The 13,486-nt window shown below is 34.7% G+C and overlaps 2 long non-coding RNA genes across 7 annotated transcripts in view; one reads left to right on the top strand and one right to left on the bottom strand.

The window, feature by feature from the left end:
• LOC138398913 (uncharacterized) overlaps positions 1-13,486 on the bottom strand; it is a 40,917-nt gene that overhangs the window by 967 nt on the left and 26,464 nt on the right. Inside the window, exons 2-5 of one of the 6 annotated variants that reach the window (XR_011236056.1) lie at positions 8,525-8,607; positions 6,268-6,352; positions 4,748-4,886; positions 988-1,200 (exon numbers count right to left, since the gene is read on the bottom strand). This is a non-coding gene — a long non-coding RNA (uncharacterized lncRNA). Of the gene's footprint in view, positions 1-584; positions 1,201-4,747; positions 4,887-6,267; positions 6,353-8,524; positions 8,608-13,486 lie in introns of those variants that run through there. The other 5 variants (XR_011236057.1, XR_011236054.1, XR_011236058.1 and 2 more) reach the window with 5 other exon arrangements.
• The window catches only part of LOC138398917 (uncharacterized), a 60,111-nt gene that overhangs the window by 45,095 nt on the left and 1,530 nt on the right, over positions 1-13,486 (top strand). The window contains exon 3 of the long non-coding RNA XR_011236066.1: positions 3,762-3,849. This is a non-coding gene — a long non-coding RNA (uncharacterized lncRNA). The remainder of the gene's footprint in view (positions 1-3,761; positions 3,850-13,486) is intronic.

Raw genomic sequence — 13,486 nt, 5'->3', positions numbered from 1 at the left:
TATTCCAATCGCAGTGAAATCTAAGTTGCTTTTGTAGACTTATAACCTGGTCTCCCAACAAGGTGACTGCTTGTGGTAAGTCAGCCAGTTGAATAGCTAATTTAGAATCAATTTGCTTTTAGGTAGACCATAATTGATTTAAATCGTGGTGCCAATTTTGAACAAATTCAGTGGTCTGAACGGTCTGATGCAGAGCCACACCTGCGGTGGCCACAGAAGCAGTGACAGCAATGATTCCCAAAATAGCTGCTATAAAGAGACCAATAAATCTTTTTGTACATTTAAGAATGTGGTTAAGTAGTTTGTCCAAAAGGAACATTGCTGGTATTTCTTGCCAGACTCTATTCATTTTAACAGGTAACCACAGTCCTGTTCTGGCTTTGAGAATATAAAGTGTTTCTTTATAAGGATTGAACTTCATAGAATTGTTAACACAGGTATAATGACAACAGTTGTCACAGGTCACTAGGAAAACAGCATGTCCAATCATAAATAAGTAAGGCAGTCTAACACAAACTTGAATATAATGAGTAGAATTTAAATTCAAAGTCCATTCTCGGCTATTGTTTGTATCCAGAGTGTGTGCTAATCCAGGCCTGCAAAGGGTGCAAAGCAGCTGATATTTTCCACAATTGATCATGAATAGGGCCATCTAAAATATGAGGAGCTGAAGAGCTCATACCATCATTGAGCCATGTAATATGACTTTTAAGGTCAGTGTCTTTTACAGACATCGAGGTGGCAGTTTTATTCCAATGAAGCTTTTTAAAATTGTGAGAGGAGGCAGGATGTCCATAGGGACTCCAGTCTAGGACAACACCATAAGATGTGGACCCAGCAAGAATGCGCCCCGTGTGAGCTCTACAATTGTCCCATTGTACCCAAGTTTTAGGGTCAGAAATTATTACTTTCTTACAAAGGGGTATATCTGTGGGTGCAATTTTAGAATGCTCAATAGTGATGTGTCTGGTTGCCAGACACTCTTACCACCATGCTCACTACGCAGATCATGGCAAGAAAAAGATTTACAGATGTTTTAGGTAGAGATGTCCGGTTCAATATCCCGTCTGCTTCTTCGTATGTTCTCTTCAGCTGTCCCCACGTCATGGTCTGTGCCTGACGTGTCTTCCACTTTTTCTCCTCGAGTTTCCACTCTGGGTTTGATTCTTCTGTTTGGAATCCAGACTGTTGGTCTGTCATCTGTCAAAACACAAGCAAAAACTCTCCACCATACCTTTGCACATCCTTTTTTCCATTTATTTTCTCCATCATCTTTCCACCAGATAGGCTGGTGAGGGAAAGAGTCTGATTGTGGACTCCTATTCCAATGCTTTTCTATTGCTGTTAATTTATCTTCCTTATGAATATTCAAAAAATTTTAGGTAAATAAGGCTTGATTTATTCTATTTTGCGAGACTGTGTACCTCCCCCTTTTTCTTTTAATAACATGTTTTTTTAAAATTTGATTGCACGTTCTATAATACCTTGTCCTTGAGGATTATAAGGAATGCCAGTAATGTGTTTGATGTCCCATTTAATACAAAAAGCTGTAAAGGAATGACTAGTGTAAGCAGGGCCATTGTCAGTTTTAATGGTGGCTGGGACTCCCATGTATATAAAACAGGAGTGTAAGTGTGAGAACATATGTCTAACAGTTTCTCCAGAGGATGGAGTAGCCATAATAAGACCGGAATAAGTATCTACAGTAACATGTACAACACCTAACTTGCCAAATTCAGGAATATGTGTAACATCTATTTGTCATAATTTATTTGGTGAGAGACCTCGAGGATTAACTCCTGCAGAAAATTTAGGCTGATTAATTAATTGACAAGTGGGACAATGAGAAACAATATGTTTGGCTTGATTATTGATTGTATAACTGCATTGACTTTTCTTAAATCAGTTAACATTTGTCATTTGCCAGATTTCTTTTTTAATAACAAATATAGGAGAATTTCACGGACTGGTGGACTCCTCTATATGTCCTGCTTGTAATTGTTCTTTTACTAATATTTGAAGAGCACCCAATTTTTTTTTTTGTTTGTTTTTTTGTTTTAGTGACCACTGCTCTGTCCACATAGGCTTTTGTGATATCCAATTTAAAGCCAGAGCAGAATGGTGCTTTTCAGTAGCAGTGGCCGCTATCCAAAATTTGGATAGCATAACCCATGCCGAGAAGTATGTGCCTTTGGTGTCTCGAAAGTCTTAGCCCCAAGTCTTAGCCCCTTGGCTCCTTTTACCCAAACCAAAACAAGGGTTATAATTCATATTTAGCATAATCTGTTTAGCAGATGTATTAGGTATACTGACGTACGCTCCCCACTGCTGTAACAAATCTCTTCCCCACAAATTAATAGTGATGTTAGCCATGTAAGGTTTTAAAGTGGCTGTCTGTCCATCAGAGCCTGAACAATTTAAAATTTGTCAACTTTGAAATATGTCAGTCATTGTTCCTATTCCAGTAAGAACAGTAGGAACTTGTTGTAAAGGCCAAGATTTTGGCCTAAAACTTTTAGAAATAATTGTAACATCAGCTCCAGTATCTATAAGTCTAACAAAAGATTTGCCATTTTGGCCGGGCGTGGTGGCTCACGCCTGTAATCCTAGCACTCTGGGAGGCCGAGGTGGGCGGATCGCTCAAGGTCAGGAGTTCGAGACCAGCCTGAGCAAGAGCGAGAACCCCGTCTCTACTAAAAATAGAAAGAAATTATATGGACAACTAAAAAAATATATATAGAAAAATTAGCCGGGCATAGTGGCGCATGCCTGTAGTCCCAGCTACTCGGGAGGCTGAGGCAGGAGGATCGCTTGAGCCCAGGAGTTTGAGGTTGCTGTGAGCTAGGCTGACGCCATGGCACTCGCTCTAGCCTGGGCAACAAAGTGAGACTCTGTCTCAAAAAAAAAAAAAAAAAAAAAAAGATTTGCCATTTAACTTAATTTCTAATTGAGGTCTTTGGTCATTAATAAAAGTCTGCCAATATTGAGCGGTGGATGTAAAAGCCGCTATCACTTTGAAATTAGCATTATTAAAATCAATATATGTAACATTAAATTTTTCAAGTCAGGCGGACTAACCGTTTTTTGCACAACATCTTGTAATTCATAAGTTTCATAATAAAACTTATGAAATCTGCATAAGTTTTATTAACATTTTCTTTAACATTTTACACAACAAAACACAGACTGTTTAGGAGAAGCTATTTTCTCTTATGCTCTAATATAGCACTGTTGAATTTGAGCAATAACTTGATCATCTTTTTTTAAGATCTTAGTTTGGTTTTTTTTAAGTTTTTTTTTTTTAATCAGCCTCTCTCAAGGGTGGATCATGCTTCTGGGAATCGTTTACATTAGAAAGCAGCTGGCTTGAGCGGCACAGAGAGCTCTTGCTTAAAGTGAAAGTTTACCCCCCCCTTTTTTTCTTTTTTCTTCTTTTTTAATTTTTGAACTAACACATTTATTTTTTCTTTAAGGCAAAGCCTTATTTGACTTCTGAAATCAAATCTTGTCTCCAGAAATACAGGGGGCATTTCTATAACTCAGTATTCTTAGGCTCAACACCCATCCCCCTGGCTGCAATGCTGTGAAAATGGCCCATGCCCTCCTAGCTTCCCCTCTGCAAATAATACTGGGGGGAAAGTACCCCTAAACACTGGGCATACTTTGAGACTCCTCTTTGTACCCTGATCCAGTAATTCATCATTATCTAGATAGCTCATCAGTGCCTTCAAGCAGATTTTTTTTTTTTAATATTTATTCAGGTTTTCTAGTTGTTCTCAGTGGACGGTTGGCTTGAGTCATCTACACACCTATAACTGGAAACAGAAGTCTCATCTATGTTGTAAAAAGGTATTGTATATGTTCACTGGTGGTCATTTTAAAATATATAAACAAATTCTTTGATATGCCTTTCTTTAAGAGGTGGGGTTAAATTTCCCTCCCCTCGAGTATGAGTTGCATGTAGTGACCTTCATCTAATAGAATGTGGCAAAATGATGGATTGTGACTGCTGAGGGTGGGTCAGAGCAGCTTCCCCCTTGCTCTCTTGCTCAGGGGAAGCCAGCTGCCACAATGTAAAGGGATTCAAGGAGTCCTGTGTAAAGGCCCATGCAGTAAGGCATTGAGGCCTCTTGCCAACAGCCATGTGAATGAGCCGTCTTAGGAGACCCTCCAGGCTCACTGTGGCCTCTGGGTGACTACGGTCCAGGCCAACTTCTTTACTGCAACATGAAAGACTCTGAATGCAAACTACCCAGCTAAGCCAGCCTTGAATCTTAATCTGCAAACTGTGAGATGACGAATGTTAAACCAAGCAATTTTGGGGTAAATGGTTTTATATTAATAGTAATATGTTTGTTTTTAAATTTTATATTTTATTATTTTTAATTTAATATTCATTATATGTGAAAAAAGAAACCAATAGCTTAAAATTTTAAAGTAATATTTAAATAAAAAAGAATATGTTCTATGATCTCTGCTTCCAGTTAGGAATAAAAACAAGAGTTTTTCAGAACAGATGAAGTCATTTCCACAATAGTATTAACAGATAAGCCATTCAGAAACCCTTTAGGATTTATTCTTACTTCCTGAAGAGCTTCTATAATATGGTCTCTAGGCAAAGTGAAAACATATGCGAGCATTTGTCTTTCCCAAAGTAACACAATCTGACTATAGCTAAGTTATTGAATGGAACTATGCTTTTACATAAAAAGCTTAAAACCAATTAAAATATAATTTTAGTTCTTACCTGCTGACTTCTGGATGTAGTTCAGCCAGTCACTTCATGATCTTGGTGAACGCAAGTTCAGAGTATTTGGAGGTATGAATCTAACAGGTGCATCAGGTAATAATTTAGCAGATTCAATTTGTTTACAATTCTTTACACCCTAAATAAGCATTTTAAAAGTTTTCTTAACACCATTACATAGTGATAATCCAGCTTATTCAATTAAAATAAATTTTAAAATTATAAATAAAATAAACTGCTCTGAAAATTTTACTTTAAGATTATTTATACCAAATAAATTTACTTCAGGAGTGTTCAGGGCTATGTATTAAGAAAACATGCCAACATAATTTTTTATAGTAATGATAAAGTCTATGAGAGTATGTCTAAATCAGCCTTCCTCAACTGGGATTCTTCCTCTGAACCCCAGAACACAGCAAATGGTGTAACTATTTTCTCAACCCTCCCAAAGACAGGACATAATCAGACCCATTCTAGATGCCAAGGAGAGGGGTTAACCCATTAAATAAAATGAATATTTTAGGGTTAGGGTATTAAAGCTTAATTCTTTAATCAACCCACCTGATAAAGGCTGGTCTGAAGAGTAATTATAAATATTCTATATTTTATTTACTAAGTACCATATGTAATGAACACAAACTACATGCCCAGAATTGTATCACAGGTTATGGGGGGGGGACTAGTAAGTGCAGCCTCCTTCACTTGTGAAAGATAAAATTAAAATGATCAATTAGTTACTATTAACCATGCAAGTAGACTATAAATGGTGCAAAACCACTGTAAATCCTGTAAAAATTCAACAAAGGAAGGGCTCAGACTTTAAATCCTAGATGAAAAGTCAGGGCAAAATGCATAAAATATTAGCTCTGTCACACCAGAATATTACATTTTATTTATTGCCATTATCTCTCCCACTAGATTTAAGCTTCATATAAAAGCACAGATTTTTGTCTATTTTGTTCACTGTTGCTTTCCCAGTTCCTAGAATAATGTACACAGTTGGTATGTAATAACTCTTTGTTCAGTAAATAAGTGAAAAGATTGGAATGTGATAGTTTAAAGTGATAGTTGAAACCACAGAAAAAATGAGCTCTCCAAGAAAAAGCCAAATTACTGGTATGTAACAGCAACGATAAAAGCTGTACTGACTGAGCATATCCTCAGTACATTGTACTAAGAATTTTTCCATATTAAGCTCATTTAAACTTCTAAATATTTGAGGTAAGAACTATTATCCTCATTTTAAGACAAAAAGCTCAGAGAGCGAGGTAGCTCTCCCAGAGTCACAGGATGAGCAGAAAGCAGAGCAAACCTCCATCATTTTCCACATCGTGTTTAAAACCTCAGTGAGGTACAGATGAGGGCGTAAAACAATAAAATGACTACCTTTTATGGTTTTAATAATTATGAGATAACATTAGCCATAAAAAGTCATGAAAGTATAATAATTAGTTACTTACAGAGTAGCACTATTCAAGAATAAAGAAGAAAAAAAAGACTGGAAAGCAGCAGGCCCCCACCTTTTTGGCACCATTCATTTCCTTCACAGTCATCTTTATATCACCGTTTTTTGTGGGGTTTTTTTGGAAAGCAAGAGATGCATATCTGAAATAGAAAAGCAGAAAACCAAAAGGTTTTTCATTGACTTTAAATTACCTCAAACTTAATTTTGTAACCACTGGCTCAAATATAGTTTTCACAATAATAAATGCTCTTATAAAGGTTGATATACTAAGCCGGGTGCAGTAGCTCACATCTGTGATCCTAGCACCCTGGGAGGCCAAGGCGGGTGGATCGCTCAAGGTCAGGAGTTCGAGACCAGGCTGAACAAGACCCCGTCTCTACTAAAAATAGAAAGAAATTATATGGACAGCTAAAAATATATATATAGAAAAAATTAGCCGGGCATGGTGGCGCATGCCTGTAGTCCCAGCTACTTGGGAGGCTGAGGCAGGAGGATCGCTTAAGCCCAGGAGTTGGAGGTTGCTGTGAGCTAGACTGATGCCGCGGCACTCTAGCCTGGGCAACAGAGTGAGACTCTGTCAAAAAAAAAAAAAAAGGTTGATATACTTAGTTTGAAATCAGGAAGAATGTTTATTTTGGATAACTAAATAAAAACCAAATTAAAGATGAGAAATAAAAGATACTAAGCATTTCTCATGAATTATCTCCTATTAATTTTATATTAAAATTTAATGTAAAACATTTGCAAAGCTGATATATGATAAAGTTACAGAGATTAGCAATCTGGGGACTATTTATACTAAAAAAATTAAAATTAATTCCTATGTTCAAACATAACCTCCAGATGACTCAAAGGCTTGCAATGTGAAAGTCAAAATTTAAAGCATTTACCAGAATATTTAAGAGAATATCTTTATGGCCTTGTTGTGGGGAAATATTTAGACCAAAAAACAAGAAAAGTTGAAACATCGAATCAGAACTTTAACCATATAATTGAGAAAGTCAGGCAAGAGCTATTCCTATAAAAGCACCAGACCTAGAGAGTGTCAGTGGAAGGATACATACCAAATCTGAAAAGTGGTTGTTTTCAAATGATGGGACTATGGATAATTTTTTATAACCTCCTTGTATTTTTGCATTTAATTGTATTTTCTAAATTTCCACACAGCATGTATAATACTTAAGAAAAGAAAACCCCACAGTTTGTTTTAAGGATTCAACAAGATGCTAAAAGAATCTTTCACATCAGGTAAATACTACTAGGATTATAATACTACTTTAATGAACTGTATTAATACCACATTAATGAGTAAAATTTAGAAAGCATATACTCTTAGGTGACTCCATTAAATAAAATTAAACACCTATTTTTTTAAACAAATTTCAACCCCAACTACAAACAGGATTCTCTCTTAATTGATAAAGATTTTCATATCTGAAATGAACAGCCATCATTTTTTATCAGCAGACAGCAAAGTTATTTCCATCACCACTGTGATTTGAATGATCTGACAATGTCACAAAATAGAAAGTAGCAACATACAGATTGGAAGAGATTATATACAGATGATATAGCTATCTACCTAAAAAGTATAAAAGTGTCATCTGAAAAGTAATTAAAATCAGAAATAGAATACAATTTTCTGAGCATCTACTATGTGCCAGGCTTTACTCCTAGTGCTTTACATACTTAACTCATAGTAGTTTCACAACATCGCTATGACAGTACTATCAACCTCACTTTATAGACAAAGAGGAGACTGAGGTACAAAAAGGTCAAGTAAATTGCCCAAATTTATTCATCAAGTTGCTGACAGACCTGGGAATTGAGCCAAAGTTATCTATTTCTGGAGCCCATTCTCCTTAATTAAGGCACTCTACATTCCCTGTGAAACACTGCGTAACAAGATAAAGTACACGGAAGTCAGTCAGTCTGCTACATACCACTAATAACAAGCTACAAAGTATAATCCAAGAAAGATCTGATTAAGAACAGCACGAACTAATGACTGCAGCTATTTGTCTATAATGACTGCAACTATTTGTCTGCACGGCCCCCTATACTAGCCTGGGACCCTCCTGTGGGAATGGCCTTTGACTTTATCCCCACTGTGGCTGATGTCTGGTACAGAACCTCTAGTGAGCAGCAGGCACACAGTAATGCACATTGGACTGAATTCGGGAAACACACCTGTAGTTAGTAGAAGAATCATAAATTGAAATTTCAGAAACTAGGTATTTCTGGAAATGAGACCTTCAATCAGCCTAAAAAAAGGGAAATAATATGAAGTTCAAAAAGAAATCTTGGCATACCTCAGATACTGAAGGGCAGAGACCACCAACATGTACCAAATAACCCTTATCTCTTTGTAAGGGTTCAGCATACATTTCTGCTTCTAGAAAAACAGAATATACCACAGAAATGATCATCATTGTATTGAGATGTTTCAGAGAAAATGAAAACTTGTTAAATATTTTATAGTTTCTTTTTACTATCACAAAGCTTATCATAAAGTTATCAACAAATATCAGCATGACCAGACTGAAGACCAAAAGCCTGGAGTACAGTGTTAAGATTTCTGGGCCTTAATCATATCATCTTGAAAAATAAATGGGTATGGATTAGTTGATATTAAGTCTCTCATAGCTCAAATGAATAAATTACATCTAAACGGAGTAATTAGTTACAGCTGTCCTTTGGTATCCCTGGGGGACTGGTTCTAGGACTCCCTGCAGATACCAAGATCTGAGGATGCTCAAATCCCTTATATAAAATGGCACAGTATTTGCATATAATCCACACACATCCTCCTATATACCTTAAATTACCTCTAGATTACTGATAATACCTAACACAATGTAAATTCTATGTAAATAGTTGTTATGCTACATTGTTTAGGAAATAATGACAAGAAAGTTGGTTGAATCCATGAATACAGAACCCATGGGCTGACTGTACATCATGACTAAAAAAGTCTGTCATTTGTCCTTGGTTCAGAGAAGTGCTATGAGAACACTGGATGTACACAGGATCTTAACTCCTTAGTGTTAGTGCTGGCTAGAGCTAGTGGTTTCAGAGACCTCTTTACACACATTCCTTTGTTGGGGAAATAACGTACCAAGAAAACCTTTCAATCAGACGAATATCAACATCAGGTATTATATAGCTTGTGATAATGTTAAGAGCACATAAGAAAAAAACAAATTACTTGAGTTAGACAGCATGATTTTGGAAACCACAAATACTAGGATTATAGATAATTTTTTTTCTTGCTTGACAAAAAAATTCAAAATTCTTAGGCTGTCATCTCATAGTCAATATTGTGAAGGGAACCTGGTCTGAAATCAAAGATTCACTAAATTGAGATTTGAATTACTAGCAAATCCTGTACCTGGCACAGAGGGAGTACACAAATATTGTCAAATGAATCCATGAGTACTTTTACTTATGTTTTAATAATTTTTAAATAATGGGAGATTTGTAAATTTTATTGTGTTCATTAAGTAATAATAGTAACAAGAGTAGCCTAGCATTTATTGAATGCTCTGCTCCAGGCAACATGGTAAGCACTTTGTATACACATCACCTCACATGATTCTCCCAACCACCCCGTGAGGGAGCTATTATTAATATTATTTCCATTTTACAGATGATGATACTGAGGTCATAGGAGTTTAGGTCACAAATCTGGTGCTAGAATTCAGGCAGAGTCTTTCATCTTTAGGTAATCAATACCTAACCTTCTTCATTAACTTACTTCATTTAATTTGTTAATCTCTTTGGATTATAAATGTATTCTACAGAGAAAACAGTGAAACTACCTAGCTTTACATTTTTATATTGCAGTGAAAAAGAAGTAAAGAGCTATAGTACACTAAAGGAGTCAGAAGGTATACATTACACCTATCACCTAACCCTTCACTAACTCAATACAAAATATCTACTGGATACCCCATGGGCTGCACGCTGTACTTGGCAGTGAACAAAAATGCCTGATCTTGCTGAGCTAGTATGTAAGGGTGGGAAGGCAGTGAACCAAGGAATCAATCAAGTATCAAGTAAGCAAAACACACAGTATTGTGACAAGTGATATGGTGGAAAATAATGCAAGGAAAGAAAAAAACAGTTACAATTAAATCAGATGATATAATATTTTAAGTTGTGTACATGTATTAATATATGCATAAAGAAATGCATTGAAATGCTCACTAAAATATTCATAGTGGTTACTGCAGGTTGGAGAAACTTCAGGTAATTTTAATTTTCTTATATTTTCATATTTTATTTAAAAATCTTAATAAGCCATTATTTATACAAGCAGAAAAAAATAAAACCATCGCTAATATGGAAAATTTAAAATCCCACAGAAACATACAGATAAAAATAAAGAGAGGTAGTATAACTATCACAAGAAATGACAGAATTTTCTCTAGTGCCTGTGATTATTATAAGCATTTAGGGACTATCTAAAGTTGAAAATATTCCTGAAATAGATGAAATTATTAAAGTGAGGGAAAGCAAATAGTTTCCATCACTAATACCGATTTGATAGATTAGTTCTGGTCACCTGAGGAAAACTGAGAAGTTGGTTTTGTTCACCAGGTAACCGCACCTGGAAAGTGTCCAGTGAGGGCTCAGTGGAAAAGAATGCAGCTTATCTACTTGCTAACTAAATCTTGGGTTTAAGCTTTTAGCAATTTTCTGTTTTTTAAAAAGTTGACCTCCAACTGGCCAATTTCTCATTTTGTATAAAGAAAAGCTGCAAACAGGAATAAAATATTAAAACAGCTCAGGCACCCAACACAACCCAGAAGCAGGTAAGTATTATTTTACAAATAGGTTAGGATTCCTCAGTAAATTGTTAAACCAACCTAGTGTAAACTTCAGATTCCATCTATCTTGTTCTATTTGATTTTCTTTCCTTCCTGAGAAGTCAAATCCTGTCAGGTTTTCTTTAGCATCAAACCAGTCTTCACTTATTTCTTGGTAATTTCTACAGTCTAATAAATTGAAAACAATGAGCTATGAATTACCTACAATGTTTAACCCTCTGAAAAGTTATCTAAAAATCATGATGAATCACTATGATAATTACTTGTTTTATATACAAATCTAAAGATGAATATTAAGCAAAATAAGAGAACCAAGCATAAAGCTTCTGTGAGTAAGGGATTTCAGCAGTCCCGGAATAAGAAATTCTTTTCAGTTTGAGTGATCTGCTTCCTAGTTTCCCTTTAATTAATATTGATTCCCAGTTTATTAAAACTGTTACTATTCTGATTTTTCAATTGTTATTTATTGGAAAAAAGACATTATCTTTATATACAGAATAAGAGAAAACTTCTTTAAAAGGACTAAGTAGTGCTGCAGCTCTTTATATCATTAAAATTAATGATCTTTTTGGAATGACCATAATCTCTTTTCATAGAGGAGAAAACTAAAAAAATGTACACAATTTACAGAGATACAATTAGACACAAGAAAGAAAGTTTTCAAATTGGAAACATGAAGCAGAATAAAAGTCCATATTATTATTCAGCATTATCGGATATATTAGGTGACTTTAAAGATAAGTCAAGCAAAAATAAGAACATACTTAACATTCACAATCAGAATGATGCCATTGTAGTCAATTAAAAATATTTATTTTGATTTAATGAATAAACACTGGAGATATTTTAAACCTTGACTGTTTTCTGGCAACTATGAAAGATAATATATTTTTATACTAACTTTTATCATCAACTTTCAGTTGATCAAAGTCTACATTTATATTACCATTTTTTAAACCGTCTTTCTTGGGTGACGTATTTTGTTTAGGATGACTACTGTCAGATAACAAGGATACCTGAGGATTAAGATAATAAAAACAGTAATAAGGACTAGCAATTATTGCGCTCTTACTACGTGACAGGCACTCTTCACTGGCATTATTTAGCCCATACAATAACGAAGGCTATGAGAGTAAAACCATCAACTTGACTTCACAGATGAGAAAACTGAATCTAAGAAACTCATTGCGCCAAGTCACAGTTAACAAGAATTAGGATTTGAATCCAGTCTGTGTATAGTTACTATGTGCTAACACTAGTATTTTGGAAAGTGTGGCAGATACACACTAGAAGTACTTGAGATAACTTTGGGATGTATATATAAATATTAATAACATTAACCTTTAACAGTTATGTATTTAATTTAGTGTATGCTTATGTATATCTTTTATTTATGGGAAGTAATATTTCTTTCTTATATGTAAGAGTGAATTATTCTTCACCCTTAAATTTTTGTGAAAAGGAGAATCGTTTAAAGAAAAATACAGAATAATATTACAGGTAACATAGGGCTATGGTAAATTGTGAAGATGGTACATGAATAGCTGAAATTTAGAAATACTATACTACACTATACTGGCTTTCATGCATAACTAGTTAATTTAATGAGACAGGGACTAAAACGTAATCCTAACTTAAAATAGATATTGTTTTATAGTCAAAAGTATGATTATAAAAATTGTTACATCTACATCTTGTACTTTTAAAAATAATTTATTCTTCCTAAATAAGCAGCTTATACCATTGGTACCATTGCAATGAAAATAAAGCCCTTAAGAATTATCATATAGTACTAAATGTATAAATTGTTTAAGCAAAGTATTAATACGTAAGAAATTTAAGTACATGAAAATCTAGTTATGAATCTGTTAATTCTTTGTGGATAACTGAGTTTTTTAAAAAATGAATTTAACGATAGAATAATTTGTTAAAACAATTTACTTTTTATCATTCATGTTAGTAGAAAGGAACATATATTAATCAAGTATTTCACTTTGGACTTGGGAATCCATCTTGGGGGATTACTTAAGACCACTCAAAGAATGAAACCTTAAAGTTAAGACCAAAGACAGAAAAGCAGAAATAAACTTCAGCTTTCCTATTCCATTGCCTCCTGCCTTGATAATGGAATGTAACTTAAGTTACTATAACACTTTATAATTTGCAGGGTGTTCTTATATAGATTAAACCATCTTTTCTGATTGTCATCTGACCAAGATTCCCTTGGTGGAACAAGACAGAATGAGAAAACTTATGAGAGGCATTTAAAAACTATTTTCCTCATTTCAACAAAGGAGAAATTAAAACTTTGCTCTACCTAAAATAAATGGAACATTACTTTATTCTACCTCATGACATGAAGGTGCAAGATGTTAGTTTTAACTACACACATGCTACACGATGGTGGCCATATATCATGGATTTGCCCGGGACAGTCCAGAT

The sequence above is a fragment of the Eulemur rufifrons genome, chromosome 18 (assembly GCF_041146395.1).
Source record: "Eulemur rufifrons isolate Redbay chromosome 18, OSU_ERuf_1, whole genome shotgun sequence".
NCBI classification, from domain to species: domain Eukaryota; kingdom Metazoa; phylum Chordata; class Mammalia; order Primates; family Lemuridae; genus Eulemur; species Eulemur rufifrons.
Note: the sequence above shows the minus strand (reverse complement) of the source record. Positions and strands in the feature narration are given on the sequence as shown.